The following is a 23,109-nucleotide window of genomic DNA, read 5'->3' as shown; positions in this document are numbered from 1 at the left end:
GGAAGGAAGAGCTGTATTTATCGTACTTGTGGCTATGGCGAAAGAATGCATCTGGTGGACGCGTCTGAAAGGATTAGAGACAAATACTTTCCTCTCTGGTCAATCTCTCATCAACTTTTTCAAGTATCACTTGAAAAGGAAGGTGAGAGTAGAGAGGCAAGCGTTGTCTAGCAAATGTTTCGAAAAAAGATGGATACATGTAGCAAGAATGGCACGTATAAATGACGAAGCCACCTTGACCATGATTCTATAAAACGTTTTAAAATTTTGTAAACAGAGTTACTTACGTTTCTTGCATAAATAAAAGAAATTTTATTTAACAAACTGTGACACTAAGGACCGAGGTTACCGTGGTCTTTTCGTAGGTTTTTCTTTCCACGGATAACCTCCCCATTTATTGGGAATTTTCTGTATTATTTCGTATTTTTTGTAAATACCCCAAACGTTTTGCGATGTTTTTTTTCATCGTTGTCCCCACTTTTGTTTTTTTTTCTGCTTTGTTTTCGCCCCCCTCGAAAAGAAAAAACTTTACATTTGTATTTTGTCCCCTCTGTGTTGAGCCCTGTGTGGCTAATAAAGAAACCTATCTATCTATCTATCTATCTATCTATCTATCTATCTATCTATCTATTCGTGTATATATATGTACATATGCACACTTATGTGTGTGTGTGTGTGTGCATGTGAGTGTGTGTGTGTGTGTGTGTGTGCGTGTGTGTATGTGCGTGTGTGTGTGTGTGTACATGACTACCTGCACATAAGCCTCCCTGTGCAAACCATCCACGAGTGATTATAGACTTACGTATCAATGAAGGAAAAGCTATGCGGTCTCTGCGTCCTGCTGCAAAGCTACGAACAACTAAATTTCCTTCAAATCACTTGCGATGGTCTTCAAACAGAAAAACGAAAGAGACTACATTGTACAATGCAGTTATGTAAAATGTAAGGAAGCGAGCAGGACATCTCTTATGGTCTTTTGGTCAAAAGTTTTCGTCTTCGAGGTTGCTCTGGGATTAAAATAACAACCACAGATGGCTACGTCCAGACGCCCACGCACATCACAACAAATAACGATTGTCACTTACGTGGATAATGACGTCACATTTTTTTCTTTCAGCTAAAATACCGATAATTTGTTGACATTACCACGGGGACACGAATCTTTGGCCGCTCGAAGCATACATCTTCAGTCAGGTGTTTATTCACTTGCTTCTGATTAGAGGAATTTATTTGAGTGTTAATATTATAATTATATTATAGTGCTGAGTTACGAGTATTGCAGTCATCATGAATCGATTACGCTCTGGGGAATTCTATATATGACAGATGTATTGTTTACAAATTCTCACTTTTCTTAGTTGTGTGTGTGTGTGTGTGTGTGTGATGTCAATGTTATGAATATACTAATGGAGTAGCATGCGCCTTTACAGACTGATTGACGTTACTTAAGGTGACAAGGTGACTACAAGTTCGATGTCACAGCTTGGCTATTCAGTTGAATAAACCTGATGAATGTAAAATATTGTAAAATATTACTACGGCTTTACTTGGATAAATACAGCACTACACGATGGTGGTTATTATCTGTCAATAATGAACTTCCACTCCATGACCTGGATATGACTGATGCTTGGTAGTAGCGTGATGTTTTGCTGATAAAGCAAAAATGGAGTTCATGGGACACGCGCACACACACACTCACATGCACGCACACACACACACACACACACACACATACAGATGCACGCACGCGCGCGCACACGCACGCGCGCGCACACGTGCACACACACGCACACACACACACACACACGCACACACGCACGCACGCACATACTCACACACACACATACAGATGCGCGCGCACACGCACGCACACATGCACACACACACACACGCGCACACGCGCACACGCACACACGCACAAACACATACACACATACAGATGCGCGCGCGCACGCACGCGCACACACACACACACACACACACACACACACACACACACACACACACACACACACACACACACACACACACTCACGCTCAACAAATATGGATATTTATTTTATTATCAAAGCAGGTATGATAGTCATACAATCTCTGTGAGGGCGAAACCTCTGTAACTTGACTATAAGATCTGCGATATTGTAATCAGTTCTTCCATAAGTGGAACTGTTAATTGCTGAAAGGGTCAACATCTTATTTTAGTATCAAAATCTGACAGAAACGTTTCAGAATTATTCTCAGAGTTTATGTTAATCAGCTCATTTCCATAAATGCGAAAAGTTGGAAGTCAAGGGCAGAGAGTAGAAGATATGACTCAAATAAGACCCGTAGATTGTATGGAATCATTTTAGCATCACACAAATCATTACTATATTCCCAGTCAGATGACTCGAAGTTTAACGCATGCATTGAATTCATGGAACAGCTTGAAATGATTTCCACACAAATTTCAGATGATTGGAAAAAAAAGTAACCTTGTTGGCTTTACTTATGACTATTGATTTCAAACTTTGGCATAAGGCTTGAAATTTCGGGAGGAGGTAAGTCGATTACATTGATCTCAGTGTTCAACTGGTATATATTTTATCGACCACTGAAAAGATGAAAGGCAAAGTCAACCTCGGTGGAATTACTCTCAGATATTGATGGAAATAAATGTCAATCTGCTTCTAAATGACTCTTTTGTGAATATAAGGATGCGCCGTTCAAAGTTGCGCATTTAGTAAAGAGTGTTAATCATTTCGACGACCCCCCCCCCAGACTTTAAGGCAGTAAGTAAATCTAAAATAAAAGGAATTGAAGAAATTAACAATGAATATTCTGCAAATATTTATGAAATTGGTTTAAAATATTACAATGATCAATATGAAAACTGAACCAATGTTAACGTAAGATGCAAGGTGATACTGTCAATTAAAAACTTTTGATATAATTGGGTATTGAAAAGAAGTAACACTATTCCCAGTATCTGTAAAGATTGCAGAGTAAACTGCATTTCTAAATCAGTTTATCACAACATAGCGTTCAGAATTTGATAGCAACCAGCAGGTTGTGGTCAAATAGCCACAGTTGCATTTCATACAGAAATAGGAAGTCCAAACGCAAGCGGGAGAGATCCAAACAAAAAGAGCTACTGTCTTGTAGATTAGATTTTGGGCGTGAATGGCTAAAAGAACAGTCCTAACAGAAAAAAGGAGGAGATATCTTACGTTCTCCGAAAGCTCCTAATGTCTGCATCAGTATCATGAAATGCATTGAGTATATGATAAAAACTCTACTCGGAAACCTAGCAACTAATGCTCTCTGATGCTTTAACACACACAATAATCTCATAGAAGAAGAATTTGAATAACTCTATCAGAAATTTTCGACCACAATTAGTGTAATAACAGCACAAATTTCTGTAAATTGGTGGGGATTTTAACGTCCAGCTTGAGCCTACAGCTTCACTCAATATTTTCAGCAAGAGCACCAATAGAAATGACAAGAATGTGAAGGACTTATGGAACAACACAATCATGTCCCCACTAAAACAGGGTTTCGACACCGCAGAGGTTCATTCTGGGCATATTATCATCCTTTTGGTAGCCTTTTACAAATGGACTACATGACAACTGGAGAGAAGTGAAAAAATAGCATAAAAATTAACGTGCTTACAGTTCTCTTGAATGTATTCACAGAATGATTTCAAAACTGTTTTATACAAATGTCAGGTAAGTTACCATCCAAAGTACAAGCCAGAAATGTTACAGAACAACTCGATGGTGAAGAAGTAACAGGTGATGCTAACTTATGCAAGAAGTTTATAGTTGCAATAGATAGCAAGTTTATCATTCACGCGACAGGCGTGTAGACAAGAACAGTTTTGCCTTATATGACATCTAACATTTCTAACATTAAATATAGCGCTGTAATCGCTCCCACCAAATATAAACAAGACAAACATTTGCTTCCCGTGAGAAGGAAACAAGAGCTAGAGGGAATCTAAGGAAAGCAGCACAAAGAAACATTGGAATATTAAAAGAAACCTCAATTAAGCTAAGCTTCACTTGATGAAGCGTACAATGTGGTAGTAGATGAAACAGTTGACGAAGAAACAGTTGACGACAAAACAGTTGACGAGGAAACAGTTGACAAAGTCAACAAATAATGAAAAGATGCATCATGGATGCTGTCCTTTTGGTTGCTGTGGGGAATTTTGCAAGTAAGAGAAATTTCGCAGTTATATGCACTGAACCACTGACCTATGTTTATATACTTGGTTTCAGCACTTATGAATGCTTCTTAATAAAACAGAGCTACGCAACATTGAACTTGACGGCAGTCCTGTCTTCAAATACAAAGTATCAAATAGCCTGCTGACCCAGACCATTCACTTAGAATTTAAGAAACAAGACATCACATCTAGGTTGCATCTCTGCCATCATCTGTTACAGTTCACTCTTCCATATAGAAATGATAGACTTCTGTAACCCACCCTATAAGGGAAACAAACCAACAGTCTTCTCAAAGTTCTCAGTTATTCCACTATTCCAAAGACTAGATTTTTGGCGGACTGTGAGAAAGAAAGTCAGTCAAAATGATATCTAACAGCGTAGTGGTGGGATGCGGGTATCATGACACAGTCAAATATGTAGATTACTCGGTTTATTCCACTGCGTCTCTATCCCTGGCTGGACTAAGAAGTAAAGAAACAGAAAGCAAAGCCGTCGTCTGCCAGTCTGTCTGTCTGTCTGTCTGTCTGTCTGTCTGTCTGTCTGCCTGCCTGTCCGTCCGTCCGTCCGTCCGTCCGTCCGTCCGTCCGTCTGTCTGTCTGTCTGTCTGTCTGTCTGTCTGTCTGTCTCTCTGTCTGTCTCTCTCTGTCTCTGTCTGTCTCTCTCTCTCTCTCTCTCTCTCTCTCTCTCTCTCTCTCTCTCTCTCTCTCTCTCTCTCTCTCTCTCTCTCTCTCTCTCTCTCTCTCTCACACCCAATCCAGCGCAAATGAAGTGCCTGGGAAAGAGGCCTGTGGTTATGGGCTTTTGGCAAACTGGACGGTGACGTTACAATTGTTGCAGACGTGAACTTGCACACAAACCGCTCACGCCAATCACTTGATTTCCATTGGACCAAAGTAACTATGAAGTCCGGCAAACGCTACTTACAATATTATATATATTTGCTTGTAGTACGCAGAACGCTCTTTTGTGGCAGTTCTTGATAACCATACTGTTGATAACCTTACGGAGTGGAGGTAATAGTGACGGTGGTAGTTGGGGATGAGGATAAATCGCCATATAGTTAGAAGTCATTACGTCTCCACAAGTTAGCTCCCTTCTAAAAATGCTAACTTAAAACAAAATTTCTCTTATGTTGCCCATTTCACTCTCCAACACAAACTTTGCGAACAATATAATTATAGACGCATCGCAATGATAACTCCGCATGTTCATAAGGCTGAGGCATGCGTGTTTATATGAGTGCATGCGTGTTTATGTGAGTGCATGCGTGTTTATGTGTTAAGCGAGACCTCAAGCTACCTGTTTACTTCGGCATACAATGCCTCAGCCTTCATATCTCTCAGTTCACTTACTTGTCACATGTAAATTGAAGAATATCTTGGTAAATTTATTTACTATTGTATCAACCTATCAAAAGTCTTGTAGCTGAAGAAGCTATCAGACTGCTAGGAATTATCGCAAATCTCCCTCTATTTTTCTCCTTTATTTAGTGAAATATTCATCTAAGGGAGATAATACAACGCTAGGGTTATCTTTCATAGATAAAATACATTCGTTTCATATCTATTTAGATAACATATATGAATTAACTCTGATTAGAAGCTTTAATCTTAAACAAATAGCAATGTTTAATATTTAAATAAATCAGGATTTCTAATGTGAAGATAAAAAGTCGATCCATTTAGTTTCATATGTAGAATTTTTAATGAAACTGGTTTAGTTACCTCCCTTGTGAAAATTTTTCGGCAGTTTTGCGTATTAAGTCGTTGTCATTGCTGCAGCAGCTGCTGCTTTTTGCTGTAGTTATTGTTGATGTTTCTTGTGACGCAATAACTGTTGCTGCTACTGTGGTTATTGCTGCACTTTTTTTTAAATATTAGATTAACTCTTCGCAAGCAGATCTGTAACCAAAGACATTCCAGATGTGCCCATCCCACCTTTATCTAGTGTACATTTCCCTCCTATAAGATAAGGAAAACTCGATTTTGGTTGCAATTTCTAGGCGAATACTGATGCTAATTGTTGACCAAATGATTGAAATATATTCCGTCACTGTGTCTGTGGATAATACACTTTATTATCATCGACATGATTTTAGTATTTACTATTTTCTAGTGTAATTGAGTTATTATACATGTCTCGTTCGCTATATCTTTAAGCTGCTACAGAGGGGAAATAAACAAACAATAATAAACAATGGTAAATAAAAGGGAAAATATTGGTATCATCTTGCATGACCTTATTTGTAACTAAATATTTCAAGAAGGAATGTTATTGCTACAATATGACAATGTTAATTATAATTGATACAAGCAGCAGGATAATTAAGTAACTGACAATAGCTTTCTTAATTTAGTGTGCTGAATTCAAGTTGTCATGTGAGCCTAGAAAATTCAGCGCAAATATAAAATGTATTGTATCTGGGAGCTGTATTCACGAATGATGGGAGACAGGAAAGTGAATTGGATGTTAGAAATTCAAATAGTAGCACAGTAATGTGCCGGCTCCAGTTTCGATTCTTAGAAGAAGAGAGGTTGATAAAAAAAAAAAAAAACACAAAGAAAAAAATGACTACAATAGACCACAACGAATTGATTATTAGATATGAAGAATTTAACCACATTATTTTTCTACTTTCGTCTGGGAAAATTTCTTGATATCAAGATGATACTGAGTTCTTACTTTAAACTGCATATTATGTTTACCCGATTTCGTCTGGCATATCTTTATCCCATGTGCTCGAATTCTCTACTGTGGGCTGGCGTTTGCGAACCCCATTAGTCACTAGGGTCTATCCATTTTCCCCAGGACATTAGTGCACGTGTTACCTCCTAGTACACACACACACACACACACACACACACACACACACACACACACACACACACACACACACACACACACACACACACACACATGCGCTCATTAGTAAATAAAATTTCACAATGAAAGAATTTTCCGAGAACCATGCAACGCCAGACGGGTTGGCGCTCAGTGTTAGTCAAATGAGGCAGCTTTAAATGAAGCAAAATCGCTTTCAAATCACATCCAACTGTTGTACAAAAAGAACGCGTTAGATAGTGTAGGTTTAGACTTTTTAAATAGATGGAATGGTAAAGACAGGTTTTGTTTTTATTTGTGTTGACTTGAAGCTCAACAGATGAAGCAGTAACAGTAATAGCAGCAGCAAAAACAATAACAACAAAAAAAGCAACAAGGACGACTGTGTCAGAATCCTCCACGAGAAGAAGAAGAAGAAGAAGAAGAAGAAGAAGAAGAAGAAGAAGAAGAAGAAGAAGAAGAAGAAGAAGAAGAAGAACAACAACAACAACAACAACAACAACAACAACAACAGCAATAACGACAAGAACAATAACAGTAGCAGCAGTAACATCAACAACAGTAACAATAGCAACAACAGCGGTTACAACAACAACAACAACAACAACAACAACAACAGTAACAACTGGAATTGGTGGTTCAGCATGTCGAGAGTATCCTCTCTACATCGTTGCTCGTTAGAGAATAATAGTTTAGATTTTCCGCTGATCGCATCGTCAAGTTGACCGAAATTTATGAGTATCAATCCAGATGCGTACCTTCCTGGGTTTCCTTATTCAAAGAGCAGTGTTGTTGGAAAACATTTCTACCAGTGGTCGACCACATCTACCATATATGCAGATGTAGCCTACCCTTTTAACGAGAAGCAGAAAAGAACATTCAAATCTATTAAGCTGTCCGTTGAAGTTAGACACAGTACAGGAAGTAAAACACAATTGAAGCAAATGTCCTCAAACCACATTTCTCAGAGAGTTTGACTGTCTTGGGCATCATCCCAGTGGATTTGCTATCCATTTAAAGTTCTGGGGCGAACCAGACCCCGAGGTATTTCTTTAACTCGACTGTCAATAGAATGAATTTCAATCCTTCAAACATTTCCCATTACCAACACATTCCAAATTTTGTTGCTGATTACCATGGATTCTGAGGTGCCTAAAATAGTGACTGCTGCTGTCAGCATATCCAAACACCACCTCTCTGTATTCTAGTTCAAACGGTTGTCACCACTATATCCAATTTTCACAGCGAGAGATTGTGAGGTGAAATGTATAGAAGTGAAGCAAAACAATATACAGCAACTGACGGATGAATTGGTAAACAGTTTTGATAACTTCGCACCATCGAACAAACCTATTTCGTCTACTTCGTCATGCAGTGATGTAGTTTCTGATGATAGTACAAAAAAACTGGTTGTGTTGTACTCCGACGCAAAGAAATGATTGCCAGTAATCTAGAATTGATAAGGACCCAACAAAATTAGATTTAGCCTCAACACTTCTCTCTACGATATACAACATGATACAGAGACCTGTTCGAATTAGACCTGTAACAACAGAAATTTGTATGGTTATGATGACACTAACAAGCATAATCACAACTCAATGCTTTACAGCTTGCCCAATATTTTAAAGTCTAATAGTTATAGACCAAAAGTTATCGACATGTCTATTTTCCGTAGATTTTGTCTGTAGCGTGACTATTTTCCGCTTACATAGCTGGGCACATACTCATTCAACTGCAAGTTCTTGTACACATTAATCAAAGTAGTAAGTACACGTAGTATGTTCCAATAGAGATCTTAGGGCAGCTCATCCGGATCCGACAATTTGCTCACTCTTAAGGAAGCAGCTCGGCTGCAACTGTATTTCGAGGACAATTTTTACCCTTTCATCTCTTCTACAGAAACTTGTGACAGACTGTAAGCTTTAAAACCTACCAGTTCACACTTACAAACAGTCAGAAGGCTACTGAAAATTTGTGCAAACCTTGAAATCATATGGTTCATGTCTATTTTAATAATTCAAAAGCCATTTTGTGATTTTATTGCTATATCGCGTGACTGTTAGCTGATTAGATCAAACGGTTTTTATACCCCATCTACCAAGCTATGATAACACAAAATTTGCGTTTAACAAAGAATAAATGAATAGTTTGACTACTAAAGCGTCAAGTGATATGTTTTCCTTAATGTTTTACCGTTGGAGACTTAAATATTTGATAATTGAGACTTACGCGTCATCATTCAGATTTAATAGTTTACTTGTGCAATAGTAGACAAAGATACTCAGAGCACTCACCGTTGCAAGTATATGGAAAAGAGAGCTGACGAATTTTCTTGTCACTCCTTAGTTATTAGTGAGCAATACACTCTTTAAATAATACGGTTGAGGCTCAAGGGATTCCACTACATGTTTTTTGCCAAAGTCAAAGTAAGCGCTGTTAAGATAACTCTCTCCTGCTGTTTAATGTGAGGGTCTGTGACAGTCTACTTCAAGCTGTTCATGTCTGTATATTTTATCACGTACCTATTGTGAAAAGTTGAAAGAGCTGCATGTATATAACTGAGTTTTTGCCCCATAAAATACAATAATCTTCAGTATGCCTAGATCGTTTAACTCAGACACGTGTTTTCTCTTCATCTTTTCTCTCTCTTCTTCTATCCATTCTGTAGAAGAGCTTGGGCTCGAAACGTTGAAGGCTTCTTTCATTTTTCCTGAGCATTAACGAAAATACACCCTTTTTATTTTTCTTTCAGCTCATCTTTGAGCATCCTAATTTTGGACTATATAATCTTAAGTATAGTTAGGCAGTACAAAGTATGAGCGGCATAATGCAGTGCAGAGTTTTAAAAATTCGTAAACATCCGAGTGAAAGATACTGGCACAACATGAATATGCACTCTAAGCTACCATGTCTCGGTGAAAAAAAAAAAAAAAAAAAAAAAAAGGGGGGGGATAAAAATAAGAAGATGAATATTAGAGTTAGCCTGTTATATCAACCAAAAGGCCAACTACAATAGAGTGTAAGGAAGTTAAAATTCGAAGTTTTCTATCTCACAATATGGATATTCTGACTAGAACGAAACAATCACTTCTTCACTATCTCGAGTAATTTTATGTCCCTTGAGCCTCATGGCTCCATAATCCTTCACGCTATGGTTGACTCATTGTTTTCTTTTTCCTCATTTCTGGCTCTTTTCACTGGACAAAACATGTGGCTGTTCTGGTTTAGTGCCCCACAACTCGAGGATGATACACGTTATGGTGGATTGCATGTGACCAGTAGCATTCACTTGAGTCCTGACACGGATATCTATCTATCTATCTATCTATCTGCTCACCACTCTGTCTGCCTCTCTCTCTCTCTCTCTCTCTCTCTCTCTCTCTCTCTCTCTCTATATATATATATATATATATGAAATTCCCGCCATGAAGTACAATACAGTAAACATATTTTTTGTCGACGATCATATTATATTGCTTTCAGATTTTGGCACAAAGCCTGCAGTTTCGAGTAAGAGGGTAAGTCGATTACATCGACCCCACTACTCAACTGGTACTTATTTTATTGACCCCGAAAGGATGAAAGTCGAATTTGACCTCAATGGAATATGAACTCATAACGCAAAGATGGACGAAATGACGCTAAGCCTATCGACCGGCATGCGAACGATTTTACCAACTCGTCGCCTTAACGATCATATTGTATCAATCTCAATAATCATGAAAGCCAAATAAATTAACAAACGCATAGAAGTATACTCATAAAGGCATACACACACATGTATGTATGTATGTATGTATGTATGTATGTATGTATGTATGTATGTATAAATATATATATAATATAATACACACACACATGTATATATATATATATATATATATATATATATATATATATATATATATATGATTATATGTATTTATTTTCTCTTAGTTAACAATTAACTCCGACAAAACAAATTGGTTAACAAATACCAGGGTAGCAAAGATCACAAAATGACTGTGGTGTAACTCCTGTTTACGAGGTAGAAACTCTCTGTTAGTTTGGGGTATTTGAGTAAATATAAAATTTAATAAATGGAGTAATACGCATATGTTAAATGAGTTCTTTTATTTCAGACATATGTTTGGAAATTACAAATGGTTACTTCCAAAGGAATAAGTGATGTTGATAAGGATGTCATCTTCTCTTCAGGGAAATACATAAGAGCTGACTTAACCGTAAGACATTTTAACCGTAAGACATTCGGTTAAAATGTCTTACGTCAGCTCTTATTATGTATTTCCCTGAAGAGAAGATTACATCTTTATCAACATCACTTATTCCTTTGGAAGGAACCATTTGTAATCTTCGAAACATATATATATGTCTTGATGCAACATATCAGCTACTGGAAAAAAACCGAAAGAATTTAAACTCTTCTCCCTTGAACGAAGGCGGGAAAGATATGCAGTGATATACATCTGGAGAATCCTAGAAGGCCTTGTACCAAACTTTGGCATTGAAAGTTACTCACACTGCAGAACGGGGCGCCACTGCACAGTGGCAAAGATCCCAGCATCGCCATCAAACTACAGGACCAGATACAGCAACAGCTTGGGCTTCAAAGGCCCACAGCTCTTCAATATCCTTCCAAGATGCCTGAGGCCAGCATGGTATGGATGTAAGTCTCTTGAAAACAAAACTGGATCTCGTTCTGTCAAGGGTTCCTGACGAGCCTACCTCACGGCAGGAAACACAGATGAGGGCAGCGGCATCAAACTCCCTCATTGACCAAATGCCACATATCAGAGGAGGTTTCAAGTATTGGTGTAGCTCAGTGAACGGTAGTACCCCAGCATGGCCACAGCTTTGAAGCTGAAACATTTTAAAAGATTTAAAAGATTTAAAGATTATGTATATTTTTTTCTAGTAAATGTATTTAATATTCTGTGTAAATCGACTTGCCTAACTTGGTGCTCATTACATTTACTCATGTATGTATGTATGTATGTATGTATGTATGTATGTATGTATGTATGTATGTATGTATATATGTATATATATATATATATATATATATATATATATATATATAGGGATGGTATTAATAAAATACCATCACGAATGGCAAGCGAATTATCAGCCGTACAGGCAAAATTAATAAAATATATACATACAATATTAGATATGTACATATATACACAAGGGCACTACGTGAGCACCTACAGACTTTGGCTGATGAGAAATTATACACCTATTTGGCGCTAAATTTCGAAACCGGTACCAAGTTGATCAGCATTTACTTGCTCTGACTCAGTAGAGGTAAGACATTATTATTGTTCACTGATGTTTTTTCCTATCATGTCTGTAATAGATTTGTGACTATTCGGTGGTACAAAAGTATTTTTTGACTTCTACTTTTGAGCGATGTAGGTGCTCATGTAGTGCCTTTGTGTATATATGTACATATCTAATATTGTATACACTTTTACTCTTTTACTTGTTTCAGTCATTTGATTGTGGCCATGCTGGAGCACCGCCTTTAGTGGAGCAAATCGACCCCCAGGACTTATTCTTTTGGAAACTTAGTACTTATTCTATCGGTCTATTTTGCCGAACCGCTAATTTACGGGAACGTAAACACAGCAGCATCGGTTGTCAAGCGATGTTGGGGGGACAAACACAGACACACAAACATATACACACATGTATGTATATATCTTATGTATGTATGTATGTATGTATGTATGTATGTATGTATGTATGTATGTATGTATCTCGGTATGTACTTCTGTCTTCGTGTCTGTGTTTGTTCCCCACCACCGCTTGAGAACCAGTAGCAGCGTGTTTACGTCCCCGTGACTTAACGGTTCCACCCGAGTTCTTTTTTTTTTAAACCTGGCACTTATTCTGTCGGTCTGTTTTGCTGAACTCCTCCGTCACGGAGACGTAAACTCAAACACTAGTAGTCAAGCGGTAGTGACACACACACACACACACACACACAAATACACACACACACACACACACACACATCGACACAGAGACACAGACACAGACACACACAAATGAGAGGATATATATATTTATATATCTACATATCTTTCTCCCTTTCACCCTTTTTCTCTCTATATATATATGTGTATATACTACCCCTTCTCCTCCGCCTCCACTTCCCCTCCTCCTCCACTTCCCCTTCACCTCCACTTCCCCTCCTCCTCCACTTCCCCTCCTCCTCCACTTCCCCTCCTCCTCCACTTCCCCTCCTCCTCAATTTCCCCTCCTCCTCCACTTCCCCTCCACTTCCCCTCCTCCTCCACCCCTCCACTTCCCCTCCCCTCCCCTCCCCTCCCCTCCCCTCCCCCTCCTCCTCCTCCTCATACTACTACTACTACTACTACTACTACTACTACTACTACTACTACTACTACTACTACTACTACTACTACTACTACTGATAATAGTAATAGTAATAACAACTACAACAACAATAATGATAATGTATTTCATGTTGCCTGGGACTTCGGGGTTCGCCTAACGCCATTAGGTCCCAGACTTTACGAACTTGAAAATAAATCTGACTCTACTGTCAATATTAACTCCCAGCAATAAATATTCAGTTGCTATTCTTAAACTGGCTTTTAAACAATAGATTCAATGTAAGACATATATAATACGATGTGATATATGTACATATTTATATTATCAGATATCAAAACATTCTGAGATATCGAAAAGAAACCATAAAAACATTAGTAAAAGATACGATGCTGACATTTGTCTGTATAAATCACCGATTGCAATTTACTGTAACCTTTTAGCTATTTCTTGGCTGCTGACTTATAATTTCATCAATGTCGTTTTAAGTATGTGAATTATTGAATTGACCAGGTTAGCTGTACTTTTAAACACTTCGCCTCTCTGCTGATAACTGACATTTTGTCCTTACCTATTGTCACACATCACATGACAAATGATGCACTATCAAACGCACTAGCTGCCATTCTATACCAGGATACTGGTCAATATCAATGAGTTGTGACTCCATAGTTTAATGAAATTAAAAGTTCTGATCAATTGAAAGATAATGAATAATTTATTAAAGTTTATTTTTGTTGGTCTGTTGTTTTTCGATAATTAAAGAGAAATATTTGTTTACACATTCATCTCAAAATAATATTACCTGAAAAAAATAAACAAAATCAATCATTATTACAGCAGAGTGCAAACTCCACTATGAAAGACAAAATAATTATCTCAGTCTTAGCGAAGGCGGAGGTATTGTTTCCGTCGTGTTTGTTTGTTTGTTTGTCCGTGGACAATATATCTCAAGAACTGCTGGATGGATTCGGGTGAAACTTTCAAGGATGTTTGGCCTCGTGACTGACACGAAGTGATTAAATTTTGGGATCGATCCGGTACCGGACAAGTATTCTGGATTATATTTTAATATTTTTTTTTACTTTACATGTATATGTAAAGTTTCTCATAGTTCTCTTGTACACGCACACACATACACACATTTATCTCCTCTGCTTTCACCTCTCACTCCGGCGCATTGTTTTATATATATATATATAATCATAAATATACAGGGATTAGCATTGAGTTGCTTCTCCAACATACTGAAAATTTAGAAATAGCAGTCAAAGAACTACTGATTCTAAACTACAAATTTTTCTCTAAATGGATGGCGATATTTATGGCACACATAGAACAAAAAAAAACCGGAGGGGAAAGCATAAACAAAACAAGTCTTTAGTTAATCGGATACGATCGTTTCATGGTTAAGAGAATGAAAAATCCCTATTCCAATCCTCAGTCCGATATTCTGATAAATTTGAAAGTGTCTCTATTATTAATTGATTATTCTATTCTTAATTCTATTATTAATTGACGATTCCCTGCCCTTATTCTTGTATATTTTATATATATATATATATTATGCTGATGAGCGGAGTCTAGAATCATTCTGGTAATCGCGAAATCGGTCGATACATAGTTGAGTTATTCAAACGAAAATTGGTCTTCTTCTGTTGGTTGTTTTTCCTCGCATTCGGTACTAAATGTGTTTATTTTGGAAAGTCCAGTGTGTGGCATTATTCTGTAGTAATGCCCCTTATATAAATATATATATATACACACGCGCGCGCGCGAAAATATATATATATATATATATATATATACATATAAATTTGACGTGGGCGATTCTTTCTTTTCTTGAGATTCACGGTCAAACGGCTGGGTGGAACTGCACGAAAAATTACGCAGATATGTAGAATGATCCGGTGGTGATGCTAGGCTTTGTATTTTATCATAGCTCCCATGGTTACCGAGACAATCTACTATAATAATACTCTTGTGTTTATGAATGAGAAAGGAAGGGGGTGATTTCATATTTTTTCATGGCTCCCATGGTTACCGAGATAATCTACTATAATAATACTCTTGTGTCTATGAATAAAAAAGGAAGGGGAAATAGATGAATAAGGAAGAAAGGGGTTTCAATTCAGTGTGAATATATGAGTGTGTATGTAAATGGAGTGGGTATGTGAATGTGCGTGTGTGTGCTTGTGCAAACAATAAAAAGTGCTTTTGAAGAAAATATGGGGATTTGGTCATGTTACCAATGTTCGTAATATCTTATGAGGGGTTGAAAAAAATGCTGAGGTAAGTACATTTTATCTGGTTTTATTGTCTTCGTTTTTGATTGCAACAATGACTGTATTTAAGAGTGGCTGTTTGAAACTCGTGATCTGGAGAGTTTCTGAAAATAATATCACCTTAATCGGGATGTGCTAGAATCTCCAGCACGAAGTTTTTCGTGGCCTACTACGAGGGTTACACATTTTTATTGTCGGCCAGGTCGTGTGAAATGGCTGTGTTCTTTTGGAAACACCAACGTATCGTGGTACAATTCATCTTTACGAATCCTGACGATACGCTTGTGTGTCTAAATGTGAGTTGATGTGATAGAGATGTCCTGAGATTGGTGTTTCGATGAGAGCAAAATGACTAGATTTCTTCAGACATGGAGATCTTTCTGGGTACTACACAGTCATTACAATTTGTGTCATCCAGTTCGTATTTATATGTTTTAGGGTAGTTTGTTAGATCATTGGATATCTACGGCTTAAGTTGTTCACGTCTTCATATAGGAAAATAACTAAAAGCAATTCACACACACACACACACACACACACACACACACACACACACACACACGCCCGCCCTCCCGCCCGCAGTCCCCCATTCCATGCACACATATATATACACACACGCACGCACACACAACTAAAATGAATCAACTTAAAGTAAAATCGACTTTATTTAAAAACAAATTGTCAGGTAAAAGTCACACAACCTCTAAAACACGAGATGAAAGCAAAAACATTGAAAGAATGGTAAGTGTTCTTTGCTTTAATGAACAATATATTGACATTATTAGATTACTATTAGACATGGACACAATGTCCAACACATATTCGCATTATACAAGCGATATACGAGCTGTGGACAAAAAATGAAAAACGTAAGAAAAATATAATATAAACAATACAGAAGATCTCCCAAACAAGATCTCCCCAAAAGAAATAGAACAATTCATAGACAGAAAACACAGAAAAGAAAGCATCAGCTAGCTCATAAAAAGATAATATACCGCAAGTCAATGAGTGTATTACAATAGACTCCATTATAAATAAAGCACATAACTTCGCAAAAAAAGAAAAGTACAACACAAAAACAAGCTCAAGTACAATATTGAAACCTCAAATTACATGAAATTTCTACAAGACCTATTTCACAAGAAATAAATGAGGTATACAATCAAAAACAGACGTAAAGAAAAAAACGTGCTAAAAACCAAAATGATAAAAAGTTACAGAAATCTCTACGTTAACATTCAACTACAAAAACCACCACAACGAAAGTATATTCTCGACCCTTTACTTAAGAATAAAAACATCATAAATATACTTTGCAACAGATCAACTAGAATTAACTTTGAAGAGATTCTAACAGAAACAATTAAGAAAATAGAAAAGTGGATGACAAACTCATTGAACACGGATCAATGGAAGCCTTTAGTTGAGTTACACAAGAACAAGCAAATCGACAAAAAAAATTTTATAAATGTAACATGTAGTGGCAGCAAATTCTGTTCATAGAAATAAACTATTCGAATGTCGACAAATTGAATAAATTACTATAAGTGGTTGTATCCAGGGAGATAGGAATGTTGTTAATAGAGTCAAACACACCATTGCCAAGCTTAAATGAAATACAGTGAAAGAAAACTACATATGACTTCAAAAAACCCCAAAAGGAAAAAAAAAAAGGAAAAGAAAACCAAAAAGCGTTAAAACCTACCCTAGCAAAACAGAAATGGAATATCCAAAATGAAAAGGCAAAGTAACCAAAGTAATAAAAAAAATATAACCATCTAATAACATAAGAAAGGCGTAAGTGAATCATGTTACCGTTAACAAGCAGGATAAAACGCATCGAGAACCATGCTTCTTTTGCTATATATTTTAAATCAAATATCAACAGATTTTACAAAAAAAAAAAGAAAAGGATTGGAGGAAACTCCAATGCCAACGTTAACACCACTAGCGATGGAAGTTCTGTTAAACTGGGATGGAAGTGGGACAAGATATTCAGCAATAAATGCAACACGTCTACCAAATGCAAAATACATTAGCTCCCCTCAAAAAAAACAAAACAGAAAAAACAAAAACAAAAAAAAAAAAAACCACTTGTGTTAGAAATGAACCCTGAAAACAATGAGAATGTTGCAGCAGAGCATATATCACAGGAAAATAAAGAGGAAGCACACTAGCAAAAAAAAAAAATAAACAAAAAAAAACAAAACAAACAAAGAAGAAATCCCCCAAACGATGATAAAGAACACAAATTCTCAAAAATATACTCAACAAAATGCGTAACAAGGAACGAAGTAAACACAGACAGACACACGCACGCAGGCACACACACACACACACACACACACACACACTCACACACACACACACGCACACACACACACACACACACACACACTATAGCAGGTTAATCAGTCAACCATAAATACAATGGAAGCAGTCATACCAAAAGAAGAAAACATGAATCAACAGAGACATCTGCCTGGCTATGAATAAGCAAATATTTGCATGAAGTAATAGCCAAATAGAAGATACTTCAGAAAAGTCTTTGCACAGCAATAAGTCAAATATCAGCTGAATGAGCAAATCTGTTCAGTCGCCGTTGTAGCCATCACGAAAATAAAATTCCATCTTCATAGAGGAAGACCCTCTTCAGTCAAGATTAAAAAAAAACAAAAAAACAGAACGTAAAAGAAAATATGCTACATTAAACTGAACTACCCTCCAAAAAAAACGAAAAAACAACGGGAAAATCTACATTTATTAATTAGCGGAATATAAAGTAGAGAAAATCAACCAAATATTAATAACCACACAAATACACACACACACACACACACACACACACACACACACACACACAGGAAAAGAGATAATGAAACGGCAATTGACGTAATTCACCGTGAATGCTTTTTTTCCAAATAGATCTGTGATGAAGCTGAACCATTGTTCAGAAATTGACATTTGATAAATTTAACGACCCGTATCTTGCCATTCTTCAAATATGTCACTGAATATGATATTTTTTTAGTGCAGCTGGATAAACAATGATAATTGTAATTTAACCAGTCCGTAGCTCTGAATGTAATATTTTTTTTTTATTTACTAAAAATAAAGAATCTGTATTCCCAAAATATTACTCTAGTGTAGCGCACACATTGTGGGATTTGTTGGTATGCATTGTTTTCAGATTAAATGACGTGTAATATAAGATACTTTTCGGTGTACGCGTGGAATTCCACGGCCCATTTTTGTGCACTAGTGTCGGCTATAAAAATCTCCCCTGTTACTAAATAATATCCTGCCATTTCTTTCAAAATGTTTTGATGAATTTATTGCCGCTCACTTAAAAGCCCTGCATTGGCTTAGTAAGATCTATATACTATAGTGGAGGCGCAATGGCCCAGTGGTTAGGGCAGTGGACTCGCGGTCATAGGATCGTGGTTTCGATTCCCAGACTGGGCGTTGTGACTGCTTATTGAGCGAAAACGCCTAAAGCTCCACGAGGCTCCGGCAGGGGATGGTGGCGAACCCTGCTGTACTCTTTCACCACAACTTTCTCTCACTCTTACTTCCTGTTTCTGTTGTGTCTGTAATTCAAAGGGTCAGCCTTGTCACACTGTGTCACGCTGAATATCCCCGAGAACTACGTTAAGGGTACACGTGTCTGTGGAGTGCTCAGCCACTTGCACGTTAATTTCACGAGCAGGTTGTTCCCTTGATCGGATCAACTGGAACCCTCGACGTCGTAAGCGACGGAGTGCCAACAACATATGCTATAGGTTGAAAACAATTGAAACATGATTTCAACTGTAATATTTATATGTTTTATCTTAAAATCTTTTATGTATATTGTTCTGTATATATTTAGAAATTGTTATGTTCCTGCAGAAAAGCACTCGTATTGCTTGGTTATATTCATGTATAAAATCAGTTGTGTTTGTTTTTGTTGTTATTTTTGGAAAAATCCATTTGAACGCATTATCACTTTTTTTACAGGAAAATCATTGAGAAAATTAATTTCGTGTTGGGGTTTTCGTGTTACGACATGATTTCCAGGAACGCATTAGATCTGTAACTTGTGGGATTCCTGTATATACTATTTCATTTATGATGTTTAAAGAAGTCATAATATTTTAAAATCAAAGATTTTCTCGACGAAAATTTTTGATTTGAAATATAAATACTTATGTAAAACTTTTAAAAGAATCAGAAAAGAAATATGAAATTCCATTTCCTGTTCTGTGTTCTTTAAACGCATTTAAGTGGTGGAGTCTACAAAACTATGGTTCCTAATTACAAGTATGTGGAATGGATCTTTGAGTATAAATGTCTCGCTCTTGTGAGAAAATCCGTAACACCAGACCGTTGGCTACCTTAAAATCTCAATCCACATATTCGAAGACAATGATAACTTTAATAACCCAGTTTTGAATACCATTACTGATTATAAATATGTAATTTATAACATCTAGAAAATGCAGGCATGTTCACTTTATGTAAGTCATTTGTGTAGGAGACGTCACCTGTAATGAAGTATATTCATGATGGTGCACTCTGTGTTTTAAATACAACTCATGTTTTTACAAGTTTTTAAGGAAACTCGGTGTACATAACTTAATTGTTCTACTATGATCCAGGGTTACATTGCTCATGGTTCAGCTTTACAGTTCATGCTCCAAGAACCGAAAGCGAATTAAATTTGTTGATTAAATTGGTTATAGCCTTTGCTATCCCAAAATATAACATTTCTTTCTTATTATAGGCAAAAATGAAAAACTAAATAAAACAAGACATTTGTAACTTGTAAATATTACTGTTGTAAATCGAACATGCTTACTGCTCTCATCGTCATAGATTGTGGAAACAGGAGCGTGTATTCATGGTATGTGATGTATTAACACGTAAAATGATGCTTAAATGTGGTGGACATTGTATTTGGAGGAACATAATTGTGTTATTCCTACATAGCTAATGCCACAAATTTTATACACACACACACACACACACACACACACACACACACACACACACACACACACACACACTCACACACACACACACACACACAGATACACACTTACGCGCGCACAGATCGACAGGCAGGGACACACACACGCACGCGCACGCACACACAAGATCCACAGAAAATGCAAGACTCTAAATCGAGAAAATTGCCGGAATGAGCAATGGTTAAAGAATCCAATTAAAATATCAAAAAGAATAAAAGTAAAGATAAAAGAAAAACAAAAAAGAACCAAAACATTCATAGTATTTGTTGCGATTTTTTGTATTTTAGAGTATTTGATGTAGTGTTTTTTTTATAGTATGTGCTATAACATATTTTATTGATATAAGTGTTCTCACCAAATATCTTACATATTCACATGTTCTAGCAGTTTCCGTGGAAACTTCACGATAAATACGAATTTTTTCAGCTGATTGAAAGTTTATAAAGAACTATAAAAATTAGTGTTCCTTTTGAAATTATAGTCTGTATTATTTTCATTTAAAATCTGTTTGCAGTTCTTCTAGATTAGATTGTAATTGTGGGAGCATGATTTTCCCATTCTCTCAGCAGTTTAGAGGTTCATTTATAAATCTAAGAGCTTCAGTCATTACAGAGAATATTCATGTCACCAATTTATAACTTTAAACCATATGTTTTCAGTTGTTTTTGATGTTCTCTTCCATTTTAATTTTCTGTTTTATCTTGAACACTTTCTCTTACCTGTTGTAAAAACTCACTGTATTGTCTTTGATTCATACTTATTTTTCTATACTGCCATCGATGTCTTTGTCAATGTGGATAGATTGATAAATCGATCGACAAGAAAATTGAATATTAAAATGTTATTTTCTGTCATAATAATAAATGATGCTTAAGATTTCCCTCGGCTAAATACTTTATATTTTATAAATACTTTTTATCTCTCTCTTTTTCTCCTCCGCTTCCTCCAGCAAACTTTCTAACCACATCATTCCCCTCCTCACGTCGTTATCCTTTCTCTATTTCTCTTCACCTCTCACTTCCACTAACCACGCGACAGTTTAATGCATCGACTGGCATAGCGTCACTACTTTCACTTTATCTTATTACTCTTAATATAACTACCCTCCCCTTTCTATCTTCATTTCTTTAACCTCGCCACCAGAACATCACCCTTCTGCTAAACATTGTATATCAAACTCTATTCCGCTATATTTATCCCTTCAAGTAACTTTTTATCCACGTAATAGCAGTTACTTTCCCACTCCCTCCCGTTGTTAACACTTCTCTCTCCCTTTTTTCTCTCATCTTTTGCCCCTCCCTTCAACTACCTGTTAGTGTAACGCATTCGGCCTTAGCGTATTAATATATAGATTCATTCGAAACACTTTATGGTGTTTTAGAATATTTTTGTGCATTATTCATTGTTCAGAGCAATTTTCACTCATATTGTGAGAAGTTTCGTGTGAGCACTTATAGCTGAGACGCCTATAAACTATAAATATATGCGGTATGTATTTATATCAGGTACATTCTATAACGAACTGTTCAATATAATATATTGATCTTAAATGTCTAGTCATTTCTGTGACAACTCTGAATAACATATAAACTTATTTCACTAAAATTGATCTGAAACAACCTTCCTATCTCATCTTTATAGTATACTCCTACAAAATGCAATTCTCCATTAACAAACAGTTAATATGGAATATAGAGCAAAGAAATAGTTTTCTAACAACTTAATTGTTGAAAATTTCATTGTTTCATTGTTGAAAATTTTCAACAAAGAAAAGTTTTGTAAATTAATCTGACCAAAATTGTTATACGTAGTTCAGTATGAGAACTTGTAACTCAGAAGCATATAAACGATGAATCTGTGCTGTGGTTTTATCAGGTAAATTCTATAGCTAACTGTTCGATAAAATGTATTGATCTCAACTGGCGAGTAGGTTTTTTAGTAACCTTGCATAACCTATTACTGGATATCATTGTTGACTATGAAAATATCTCTTAAGACATCCAGAAAATGCAAATATGTTCACATGATTTATGTCACGTGTATGCGATAAGTGACCTATGAGCTATTATTTTATAAGGCCCCACTCATGGCTTTTGCCAGCCATATTTTAAAAGTAACACATATTTCTTATTTCACTTTACAAGTATTTAAGGAAAACTCAGAGCTTCAAAATGATCAAAACTAATAAAACATATTTAACATAAACAGTTACGCAAATAGAAGGATGAACACACATTCATGCATTCATACGTAAAAAAATAAATACAGCAACAAAGTAAGTACGCAAAATTGAATTGATTGATATCCTAGGGGTCAGTAGAGAGTTCTTCAAGAAAAAATCACTTTCTGATGACTTTCCATGTGAATCTAAAAGAGCAGGAT

The 23,109-nt window shown here is 36.5% G+C and overlaps 1 long non-coding RNA gene across 1 annotated transcript in view; it reads left to right on the top strand.

Moving 5' to 3' along the window:
- The first annotated feature begins 12,243 nt into the window (after positions 1-12,243).
- Positions 12,244-23,109, top strand: part of LOC128247410 (uncharacterized) — an 85,794-nt gene continuing 74,928 nt past the window's right edge. Inside the window, exon 1 of the long non-coding RNA XR_016240921.1 lies at positions 12,244-12,371. This is a non-coding gene — a long non-coding RNA (uncharacterized LOC128247410). The remainder of the gene's footprint in view (positions 12,372-23,109) is intronic.

Source organism: Octopus bimaculoides, chromosome 3 (genome assembly GCF_046866305.1).
Source record: "Octopus bimaculoides isolate indiv1 chromosome 3, ASM4686630v1, whole genome shotgun sequence".
NCBI lineage: Eukaryota > Metazoa > Mollusca > Cephalopoda > Octopoda > Octopodidae > Octopus > Octopus bimaculoides.
This window is presented reverse-complemented; position numbering and strand designations above follow the sequence as displayed.